The following is an 11985-nucleotide window of genomic DNA, read 5'->3' as shown; positions in this document are numbered from 1 at the left end:
ATTTCATTTCATGCCTTGTAGGAGTAGAGGTAATTTAGAAAAATATTTGCACAACACCCCCCCACCGCTTACACAGCCAACCTTCTCTCTTCTTCGATGGCTGTGATTAAGAAGAAGCCCTAGGTGGACATCAAGGCATCTTTAAAGAACCTCTAGGGGAGAAGAAGAAGAAAACATTCCTCTGGAGCGAATGGCTACAAGCAGAAATGTTGGGAGCAGTACCTTATCCAAAAATGAATTTGCAAATTAGATCGAAGATTTCAAGAGTGATATGAGGCAGTTTCTTGCCATGCAACTGGATACCTTGTGGGTCCAAAAGAAGCAAGAAGAAGCCAAGAGGGCTTTGGCCATTTTTTGTCCTAGGTGCACTAGAAAGCATCCTAGGAACGAATGTCCATTGTACTCCATAGAAGTGTGTTTTGTCTGTGAAGAATACCATCCTATAGATCAGTGCCCTTCCTTACCCAGAATCAAAGCTGCATATCAGAGAGCCAAAGGAGCCACTGAATCACTCTATTATATGAACCAAAGGAGGCCGCATGGACCTAGATCTTACCAGCAGGAGCTGCAAGGGACACCCGAGACCTATTATGACCCCTATCAAGCCACTTTCATGCCTTCTTGGGGTCCCCTTGCTCATCCTTCCTGGTTCACACCTCCTCCGTGTTCCTTCATGGATCCATATTATGCCCAAATAGCTGCTCATTCATTTCACTCTTATGCTCAGCCACAACCTCAGTGGAATGCACCTCATCAGGGGTGGAGGCCCCAGTACAACACTCCTCCCACTTCTTTTCCTCCACCATCTGCTCATCCACAACCATCACCTCCTCCTCCACCAAGGCAACCCCAAATGCCTACCCAGCCACAACCCCATCTGCATCCATCTCGAATATACACCCCCACTGAGCTACCCATACCGCCATTTCCAAACTTGTCCATTGGAGTAGCTCAACAAAATTGCAATGCTGAGACACAACATGTCCAAATGACTCCTCTTGAGCTCGATGATCTTCACTATAGCTCAGGAAGAGTGTTGCAAAGCAGAGATTATCTTGAAAGCATTGAAGGACCACATCATGCAAAAGAAGATTCAGAAGAGGAAATCAAAGAACCATGGGCTTTACTTGATGAAGAGAAGACATCAGAAGCAGAGATAAAGAAAGATCCTTCATGGTTACCATCAAATCTTCCATGTATTCAAGAGAAATATCAGCAAAAAGACGAAGATGAGGAAGTCATGTTAGAAGGTGACATGAAACATGATCCAGATTAGCAAAAGAACCAAGGATATCAGAGCTATATTGAGATATGGTTTCAGAAGGTCACTAAGTTGTAGAAGTACTCTCTTCTTCAGCTATGTTTTATCCCTTCAAAGTCAAATCATTTGGTCTCTGAGATCTGGATAGCTGTCAAAGCATGCATTTCAATCCTCCACATCAGTTTACCTCTAATCTCGATGTGCAAATGGCTCCATTGGAAGTATTCTTATACTTGAGAACGATTTTGTTTTTCAAGTAGGATAGGGTAGAAAAAAAAAAAAGAAAAAAAAGAAAAAAGAGAAAAAAGAAAAAGGAAAAAATGAAAAAGGAGGAAAATAGAAATCTAAGGTGAAAACCTCCTCGGAGGCGCCTTAGATTGGCTCATTGATTGAAAACCTCCATGAGGCAGTCAATGGGTTGGAAAAAAAAAAAGAGAAACGAGAATAAGATCTCTAGGTGAAAACCTCCCTTGGAGGCACCCAGGGCAGGCAATTAGGGTGAAAACCTCCATGAGGCGCCCCAGTTGTTTTTCAAAAAAAAAGAGAAAAAGAAAAAGAAAAATAAATCTAATTTCCATTGAATAATTTCAGGTTGCAGCAATGACATTGCAGGTCAGGAGGATCACTCAAAACAAAGACAAAGGAGTTTTTGTGCCTTCTAGAGGAAGTTCTATATTTCTACAGGCAACATCCTGTAGAACCTTCAAGCGAGTCAGATTCGATTTTGGAAGGGGGTCTAAAGCTTGGAATCCATTGGTTATGCCTGCAAGAATCCATGTTACCATTTCTCACCCTTTTCCATCATCTTTTCCACCTCATTGTGCTTCTCATTGTGCTTCTACAGGAAGTTCCTGTAGAAGTTGTAAGAAGCTAGAAATGGATTTCAAAAAGGTGGTTTGGCGAACATGGTAGCTTCCTCAAGGGTTCAGAAGTCCTCCTGCACTTTTCAACCTCCTCCTCCATCATCTCCATGCCTACATCACAACCTAAGCTCAGTTTTCTTACCATGCAAAAACTTGCAAAATGCTTTGAAGAGAAAATACATAGAACAAAATTTGTTTTTGCCATAACTTGAAAACCATGCATCCATTTAAAAAACCGTTTTACAGAGAATTGTATAGGGATGATGGAAACATGCTCGAGCAGTTTCAGGCCATTCTGGTGCACGGTTTCCAAGAAATTAGCCTCCATCACCATCAGCCATTTTCGCATTTTCTCCATATCCGTGCATCCGTTTCAAAACCTATTTCATGGGGAGATGCACTTGGGTGATAGTAGCCTACCCAAGCAGTTTCAGCCAATTCCGATGCACGGTTTCCAAGAAATTGATCTCTGAAATCTTCAACCATTTTCCATTTTTCTCGAAATCTGTGCATCCATTGATCGCAATTTTACTATGGGAGATGCATAATGATGATAGGAACATGCTCAATAAGTTTCAGATCGATCCAGTTTACCTTTTGGGAGCAATGGTGAAGACAAGTTCTGGTCCTGTGAAAATGTAGCAGCACCAGCCTGAAGGTGCAGATCTGAGCGTGGAAATGAACTCCTGAAGCATGTATCTGGGCAGAGGACAGCTACACAAGAAAAAAAACCAAAAATCATCAGCCAAGCCCTCATGCAACCAAAGAAACAAATGCATGCAGCAACAAAAAGGACACAGCAGCACGCCGACTTACAGGTATGTGTCTAAATCGGTTCCTCTATTTGCATCAATATGATTTGAAAGTGCATAAATGAATGAAATGGTGAGATTAAGCCAGGAATCTAGCAAAGTTAACCCAACAGTGCCTTCTCTAGCGCTCAGCCAGAAATCATGCAGTATACGTGGATAGTCGACTCACGTGAAAATTAAAAAACAGGGAGTGTTGGCCGTTTGAACTCCAGTGCAACTGATCTAGAAGAGAACATGCAGTTCATGATAGCACTGTAGTTTGCATGTGGCCACGTACCCCTAGCCACTTCACTCCCTCACCACAAATCATGCCGTAATTGAAAAATGCTCGGCTGACTCTCACCACCCGCTGATTCATTTGCACCTGTAACGTCCTTAGCCGAAGTACGCGTCCTCTACTCCCACAATCTGTTAACCAGTCGTCCTCCATCGGGTTTTCTACCCGTTTTCGAAATTATCCCACGTATCAGGCTCACTTAGAGGTGCAGGGGCACTTTACAGGCGTTTCTACAGGAAGTCGTCTATAGGAAACGCAGAAAACAGCTCTGCAGAAGGAAAACCCGAGATTTTTGTCAAAATTCAAGATTGAAATGAGAAAAGTAGTTAAAGCCCGTGTCCAAGGTTACGAGGGTTCTTGAAAGTATTGATTTTGGAGTTTTTCAAACACATTATAGATCTGTTAATGGTGGAGCAATCTATTTGAATTCAAAATCTGATCATCTATTTCATAGTCCATGGAGGACAAGATATTCCCTACTTGGTCTAAAACTGTTGAAGAATGCTTAGAAGAATATGATGTGAGCTTAGAGAATGGTTTAAATTCTCATGAAGTGGAAAAACGCCGTCAAACATATGGATGGAATGAGCTCCAGAAGAAAAATGGTACACCTTTGTGGAAGTTGGTAGTGGAGCAATTTGATGATACAGTTGTTAAAATACTTCTGCTGGCAGCTAGCATTTCATTTCTTCTCGCCTACTTTCGTGATAATGTGTCTTCTAAGGAGGGCATAACAGCCTATGTAGAGCCCCTGGCCATTCTCCTGATTCTCATCCTCAATGCCATTGTTGGAGTATGGCAGGAGAATAATTTTGAGAAGGCTTTGGAAGCTCTCAAAGAAATGCAATCTGATCATGCAAAGGTCTTGAGAGATGGACATTATGTTGTAGATCTTCCCTCCAGAGAACTTGTTCCAGGAGATATAGTGGAACTGAAGGTGGGAGACAAGGTTCCTGCAGACATGAGAATTGTGTCCCTCAAGACATCCACCTTTAGGATGGAGCAGAGCTCCCTGACCAGAGAGAGCATGCCTGTAGTCAAAAGAACATATCCAGCCACCTTGTGTGACTGTGAGTTGCAGTCAAAAGAATGCATGGTGTTTGCAGGAACTACAGTTACCAATGGCTGCTGCACATGCATTGTTGTGAGCACTGGCATGTTTACAGAAATAGGTAAAATTCAGGCACAAATTCAGGAAGCTTCAATGGAATGTCATGATACCCCTTTGAAAAGAAAGTTAGATGAATTTGGTGAAAGATTGACAACAGTGATTGGTGCCATTTGTATTCTTGTTTGGATCATGAACTACAAATATTTTCTTTCATGGGAAGTCATAGATGGGTGGCCAAAATAAAAAATAAAAAAATATCAGGTTTTCCTTTGAGAAATGTACGTACTACTTTAAGATTGTTGTTGCTTTGGCAGTTGCTGCTATACCAAAGGGATTGCCTGCTGTAATTACTACATGTTTGGCTCTTGGCACTTGTAAGATGGCACAAAAGAATGCTATTGTGCATAAGTTACCGAGCGTGGAGACTTTGGGTTGCACCACAGTGATTTGCTTTGATAAGACAGGTACTCTTACAACCAATCAGTTGTCTGTCAGTGAGTTTATAGCCATAGGGCACAGTGCTGGTTCACTTAGAGAGTTTACTGTTGAAGGAACAACATATAATCCTGAGGATGGAAAAATATTGGATTGGCTTGCACATAATATGGGGGAAAATTTAGAAACTCTGGCAGAAGTTGCTGCAGTTTGCAATGATGCAGGGATATCTTGTCAAGGTCACCAGTTCCGTGCTACTGGTATTCCCACTGAGGCAGCCTTGAAGGTATTGGTTGAAAAATGGGAGTTCCAGACCCAATGGCAGGTGATACAAGTGCCATTCTCAACAGTGGCATAATGAAATTGGGCAATTGTGATTGGTGGATACAGAGATCAAAGAGGCGGGCTTTATTGGAGTTTGATTGTGATCGAAAATCCATGGGTGTTATTGTCATGGAACCAATGGGACAAAATCGTCTGCTAGTGAAGGGCGCCATGGAAAATTTGCTTGAAAGGAGTGCTTTTCAACAACTTGCAGATGGATCAGTTGTTGAATTAGATGATGCATCAAGGGAATTACTCTTGAGGAAGTTTCATCAAATGAGTTCAAAGGCTTTGCGTTGTTTGGGACTTTCTACAGGAAGTTTAGAGAAAGGGCAGCAGAAGGAGAAATTGGCCGAGATTTTAGCTAAGGAGGCAGCACCTGTGTTGGCCACCCTAAGCGCATCCATCCCCTCCATGAACACTCATTTTTTTCAGGGTTCGGACACAATTTAGTCATGGTTCAACCTTCTACAGGAAGCTACAGGACTTTCTACAGGAAGTATTGTATTTTTACCAGAAACATCCTGTAGAAGCCTTTGGGCAAGCCAGAATCAAGTATGGAGAGGGATTTGAAGCTTGAAGTCTGTTGAGGAGGCATGCAACCACTCTTCTCTTCCATCCTCCATGGGTTTCATCTCCTTTCACCACCATTGCCACCATCAGATTGAATATACTTGCACAATCATACCAAAGCTGAAACTTCTCTAGGAAAAGGAGCACAGGCAGTGGGAAGAACAAAGAAGCATGGTTTCATGACAGAGAAGAGGACATCACTTCAGAATCTTGGCATGACAGGGAGGCCACCAAGGCCATCAAAGATGAGGAGATAGATTGGTTGCTCAGAGGATGAGCAACACTTTCAGTAGGGGGGTGATGATGAGCCCCAAAAATGGATAATTATTTGGGCTCATTCAACCTCCTAATTCGACTTAATCCACCATTCTCATTAGTTTATTGCATGTTTTTAATTATATTTATGCTAATAGAGTGAATTGGGTTAGTCATTATGCCAACAAGTCTAATGTGTGCTTTGTGTAGCCTTTTTGCTCAATTTGGAGACAAAATTGAAGGTCTTAATGAGCACTTGGCAGCCAAATTCGTGGGAGAACAAGGGAGAGGAGTTGTAGGAAGGTGTCCCCTTCATTTATGGGCCCTTACCTCGAATTATCCACCATCAGCTCGGAGTTCAAAGGACACCAAACCAATTAGCACAAGGGCAGCCAAGCAAGTCAAGTAGGACTGCTGTTAACTACAAGTCTTGGGCAGCCGAGTCCCTAAAGTTTAGGAGGACTGTTGAGGTCCTCAATTTGTATAAATAAGAAGGCTTAGGGCCTCATTTTGGTTAGCTGGTAGTTAGTCATTTCATAGTCTTGTTGTAGTCATTTTGTAGTTCGATTTTTAGGCAATAGATTAGTTTTGTTGTCAGCTCATTTTCAAGTTCTCCTTGTGGACAGTTTTGATGTATCTCTTCATTTCTTGATCAATAAAGATGAATCCAGCTTTGCACCAGCTCTAAATCTCTCTTAGGAGGCTGTAGCTCTTGGGGTTGGGCCCATTTCAAGCGCCCAGTACCTCCTTTGTTTACCTTTATATGGCTTTACTGCATTCTCAGAGTAAAATCTGCTATTTAGATTTAAAACTTGTTGTGTTATTTAGGTTGCTTTTGATGATTAAAGTAGATTTTCATGTTCAGATTGATTTGGATAGATTAATAACATAAAGGATCCTTGGAAAAAGGGGCTCAAGCACCTCTGATCTTACCTCTCCCTCAGCGGGATCGTGAGTTGGGACAAAGGTGACCTTGTTGCCCACAAAAACGCTGTTTTGCTTCACCATGCAAGTATTAGTGTTGGATTCTTAGTTGTCAAACTTGATATCAGTTTTGACTGCATGATTAGGGTTATGATTGCTTAGTTACATAGTTAGTTCATCTGATTTTGTGCAAATAAACTTTTGTTCCATTTCTTTTGCTATTATCTAGGTCAGATTAGGTCAAGGTAATTAGGTTCTTGATTTTCCAAGTCTTCATTTGTTAAATTCGAAAAATAACTTGCAGAGCACCTATTATCCTTCTCTATCTACCCATAATCCATCAGATAATCTGCTCCACCCCTTATTCCATGATTCGTACCCTTCATTTGCCATACTTTCCCCACCTTGCCCTAATTCCTACATTCTTGTGCATCATCGCGTCCTCCATCCTTGAACAAATCCAATCGCTCCTTAGCCTCATCCACCAAGTCCTAGACCTCTTCACGCCCCTATTTCACCTCCATACTCATTCCTCCATCTTTTTCCCTCCATCCATGCTCCAAAATCCCATTTCGAAACATCCTGTAGAAGAATTACAGAACATCCTGTAGAAATCCTGAACATCCTGTAGAACCCCTCCAGACTTCCTGTAGAAGCTCATAAACACGGTTTCTTGGCAGCCAAACTTTGTGAGACTCTCTGGAAGGGTGTTAGGGACCCCTTAGACCCTCTCTGAACCTTCCCAACCTTTCCCAAGCATTTCTCCTCCCTGATCCACCTCTGCACAGTCAAAAATAATTAGAAGCACATGCATGATAATTCCAACAACTTAAACAAAAATACAAAAAGATGTTTTCTTCAGATAGAGGTAGTCTAGACACATGTATTTTACCTTCATAGAAGTAATGGCATCTCTTTCAGTAGTTTGCATGCTCTTCTTTGCGTTAGTAGGACTAGCTGGTAGAATTAGGGTTTGCTAGGGTTTGCGTTTCTTTTTGGCTTTCAGTTTCTTTTTGCAATTAGATTAGCTTTTTTCGAGTTAGCTTTCATCCATCAATTAAAAAGCTTCTTCTAAGAGCTCATAGAAGTTGGCTTAAGCTCCTACTGGACTTGTGCCAACTGACCAAGTGACAGTTGTGGCAAGAGCTAGTACTTGTGCATACAGCACCGTCGCTTCCAAGTTTGTTACGAACGACCGGGTTGATAAAATTAAAGAAGGGAGTTCCAGGAGTTGTAGCATTATTGCTACAATACTGGGCCCCTCCAGTCTCCTTCCCTAAAATGTAATGTTTCCATTGCCGACACATCTGTATTATAAAATAAATATCTTTATCGTAACTGGGGTATTTCAAAATTGTATCAAAAAGTGTCTCTTTATGATAGGACACTAGATGCCCTTTCCAAGTGAGGACTACACCAATAACATAGTCGGAAATATTTGTCTCAATTTCAAATGGTTTTTGTAGGTCTAGAGATGTGAGTATATGTGTAAAGTAGAGGTAGTGCTTCAGCTCAATGAACACCTTATGTTGGGATTCACAGCAAGAAAAAATGTATTTCTCTCTACCCATGGTGACCTAACTCAAAGACCAAGTCATATGAAATAATCCCAATACAAACCTCTCATAAAACTTAGCAAGGCCCAAAAAGCTACAAAGCTCTATTAGAGTGGTCGGGGCTGGCCAATCATGAATGACTTGGATATTAGATCGATCCATATGCACGCCTTGTTCATCAATGATGTAACTTAGATATTGTAGAAATTTCTCTATAGATCAACTAGCTTTGATACCATGTAGAAATTCTACAAATTCTCTACAAATCTTTCTCTAAGACTATGTAGAAAATTAGAATGTAGATTAACCCGATAATGCAATATACCAAAGCAAAATACTATCAACTACTTCTACTATCAATTTGTGGAAGCTTGAAGATTGAGAAAGATCGAGTTGAACACATATAACGAGAAGAAGAAGAATCAATGCACATGAAACACAAAAAATACTCAGGGGAAAGCCTCAGCTAAAGGCCCCACTATATGTATTATCATACAAGGTGGAAATACATTAGAATTATATAAAGCCTTAGCTCTCACAGCTAGCTAACTCTCAATACAATCCTCCTGGATTCTCACGGGAAAACTTGACTTCTCACAAGCCTTCCTCTCTGCCCTCCAAGCTCCTATTTCCTTGTGTTGTTTCTCCTAGGTGATCCTTCTATTACCAAGTGGAAAACTGATCTCTCACACTGATTTCACACCTTGTCAGAATTGCGCAATCATCAAGGAACCTTACCTTGAATACATGCATGAGTTTCCTTTATAGGAAACCACATGCAACTGATAGTAAACTGTCCTTGACACTAATCTCAACTAGGTCTCTCTCAAAATAGACATGCATGAGTTTATGATGAGGGAATCTTCAGTTATCTGGAGTACACTAATTGAGTTCATGCATGCATCAATTGACTGATAACTCAAATATAACTCAATCTTATCTCCTTAATTAAGGGATAATCTCTTTATTTTAAGGGATAAATGTTGCATGACTTGAAAAACACTTCTAACTTGAATTTCTCCAATTAATTAATTAATTAATTATTTGCAAGCAGCTAGTGAGACTAAATTCAATTTTAATTGACAATTTTGATTCAAGGAAAAATTAAAAATGGAATATTTTGGATTCTATTTTTATCATTTCTTGTTGCTATTTTCAACAGATATTGGACCTCGAACATGCCAAAGGTGAAATTCTCCAAGTTAGCACATATTTTGTGCTGCTGCAGGGATTGGAGGACCTACCGAATGTGTTGAAAGTTCTCTTCCCAACTCTTGTTAAATATTAGGATGTCGTCCAAGTATAAAACCATGAACGAGTTTGTGAAGGGCCACAAGATGCCATCCATCAAATTTATAGGATTTGCAAGGGAATTCGTCAACCTGAAAGGCATGACCAACTACTCAAAAAGGTCCTCCTTAGATTTCACGGAAGTCTTTCATACATCTGTATGTTCTATTAGAACATAGTGTTAGCTAGAGTTCAAATCGATATGGTTGAAATACTTCGAACCCTTGATTTGTTCAAGAAGGTCATAAATCTGTGTGATAGGACACCTATTCCTGTCAGTGATTTTGTTTAGTGCTCGATAATCAATGCAAAAACTTTAGGTCTGTTAAAATTGGCAACCAGGGAAAAACTTCATGTGGGTCATCTAATTCATGGTTGACAATATTTTTATTAGATTCCTCTTGTCGAGAGGTGTAGGATTGATATAAATATCATCCGATTCCGATAAGTATTCATGGAGATATGAATTTATTTTGATTATGGAATTATTATCAAGCCAACCTACAACTCATGTAGGCTCAGAAGCCCAACAGTCGCATCTATTCACCCAGCAACGTTGTGTATAAATATAAGAGGACTTTTCCTCATTTGGACTCACTCTTATCATCACATCTCTCTCTCTCTCTCTCTCTCTCTCTCTCTCTCTCTCTCTCTACTGCGCAGAAATGAGTCTCTTCTCTACTGCGCTGAAATCGGTCTCTCTCTCACAAGTGGAGTCGGAAGCTGTTGAATTTGAAGCTGTAACTGCAGAAGTAAAGATTGAATTGCATGGCTTAGAATATATCCCCTTTGGAACTGTGTTTTAGGTTCATCTAAACCTCCTTTGAAAGCTGCAACTTTTGGTGGTGGAATGAATTCAATCCGACAAATGGTTTGCAAGATATCGACTGCCCTAGTTTGAAGTCAGAAACTGCTGAATTTGAAGTTGCAACTGCAGAAGTAAATATTTACTTGCATGGCCTAGAATATCTCCTCTTTGGAACTATGCTATAGGTTCATCTGAACCTCCTCTGAAAGCCACAACTTTTGGTTGTGGAATGAAGTCAATCTGACGAATGGTTTGCAAGATATCGACTGCCCTAGTTCGAAGTCAGAAATTGCTGAATTTGAAGCTGCAATTGCAGAAGTAAAGATTGACTTGCGTGGCCTAGAAGATATAATCTTTGGAAATGCGCTGTAGTTTCATCTAAACCTCCTTTGAAAGCTGCAACTTTTGGTGGTGGAATGAAGTCAATCCGACAAATGGTTTGCAAGATATTGACTTCCCTAGTTTGAAGCTGGAAACTGCTGAAACTGAAGCTGCAACTGCAGAAGTAAAAATTGACCTGCGTGGCCTAGAAGATCCCCTCATCTAAACTACGCTATAGGTTCATCTAAAACTCCTCTGGAAGCTGAAACTTTTGGTGGTGGAATGAAGTCAATCCGACAGTCGGTTTGTGAGATACCGTCTACCCTAGTTTGATAATGAAGCCGCTAATGCTGACGCTACTGATCTAGGGTTTGCTACTGCTGATATGAATTAGATTTATTGTACTATTTCTCTCTGCTGAATTATTGAAGATAAAAGAAGATTTGATCAAAGTGTTTCCCCACACATTGTGGGGTTTGTCCCTGGCTAGCCGCCACATCTTGTGTCTCTTGTCTTGGCTTGTTTTCTGTCGATCGTTTAATGTTCTATCTGCACTTTAGTTTATGTATATGCAATTGTTAATCTGTGGAATATAATAAGAAAAAGAAGTAAATTGTTATAAGCATAGAACATACCATAACTTAACATGGTATCAGAGCTGAGGTGAAGGCAAAGCCCGAGCAAGAGCAAGAGCAATCATCGAAGAGAAGATTGGCAAGGCTATCCTAAAAGAACTATGGGGTCCTCAACACTCTTTCTTGCCGAAGACAAGCTCCGTGAGAAAGCTGATTATCACATATGGAAGATGTCTATCGATCTAACCCTTGAGAATCAAGGAGTGTTGGATCATGTGAGAACCAATATTGTTGAGCCTCCATCAAATGCATCTGCTGCTGCCTGGAACAAATGGAAAAATGGAGAAGTCAAAACAATATAAGACCATCTGGGACTCTATCGAAAAGCACTTAGTGGCCTACATCTTTGAATTGTACAGCTCTAAGGAAATCTACGATAGATTGGATTACCATACGAATGGTAGGTGTTCAAAACTACTCTTCTGAACTATAATGTAATCCCTAGTTTCGAGGAATTAATGGCTAGATGCATGCAAGAAGAAACAAGGGAAGAAGAGCAAGAAATGCACATGCATAAAGGTCCTCCTACTGCCTTCTCTT

The 11985-nt window shown here is 40.6% G+C and overlaps 1 pseudogene; it reads left to right on the top strand.

Annotated features, from left to right (window-relative positions):
* Positions 1 to 3670: 3670 nt before the first annotated feature.
* The window catches only part of LOC149241262 (calcium-transporting ATPase, endoplasmic reticulum-type pseudogene), a 60234-nt pseudogene continuing 51919 nt past the window's right edge, over positions 3671 to 11985 (top strand).

This window comes from Pinus tabuliformis, chromosome 8 (genome assembly GCF_031772625.1).
Source record: "Pinus tabuliformis cultivar Carrire ecotype Pingquan chromosome 8, CPIR1, whole genome shotgun sequence".
NCBI classification, from domain to species: domain Eukaryota; kingdom Viridiplantae; phylum Streptophyta; class Pinopsida; order Pinales; family Pinaceae; genus Pinus; species Pinus tabuliformis.
This window is presented reverse-complemented; position numbering and strand designations above follow the sequence as displayed.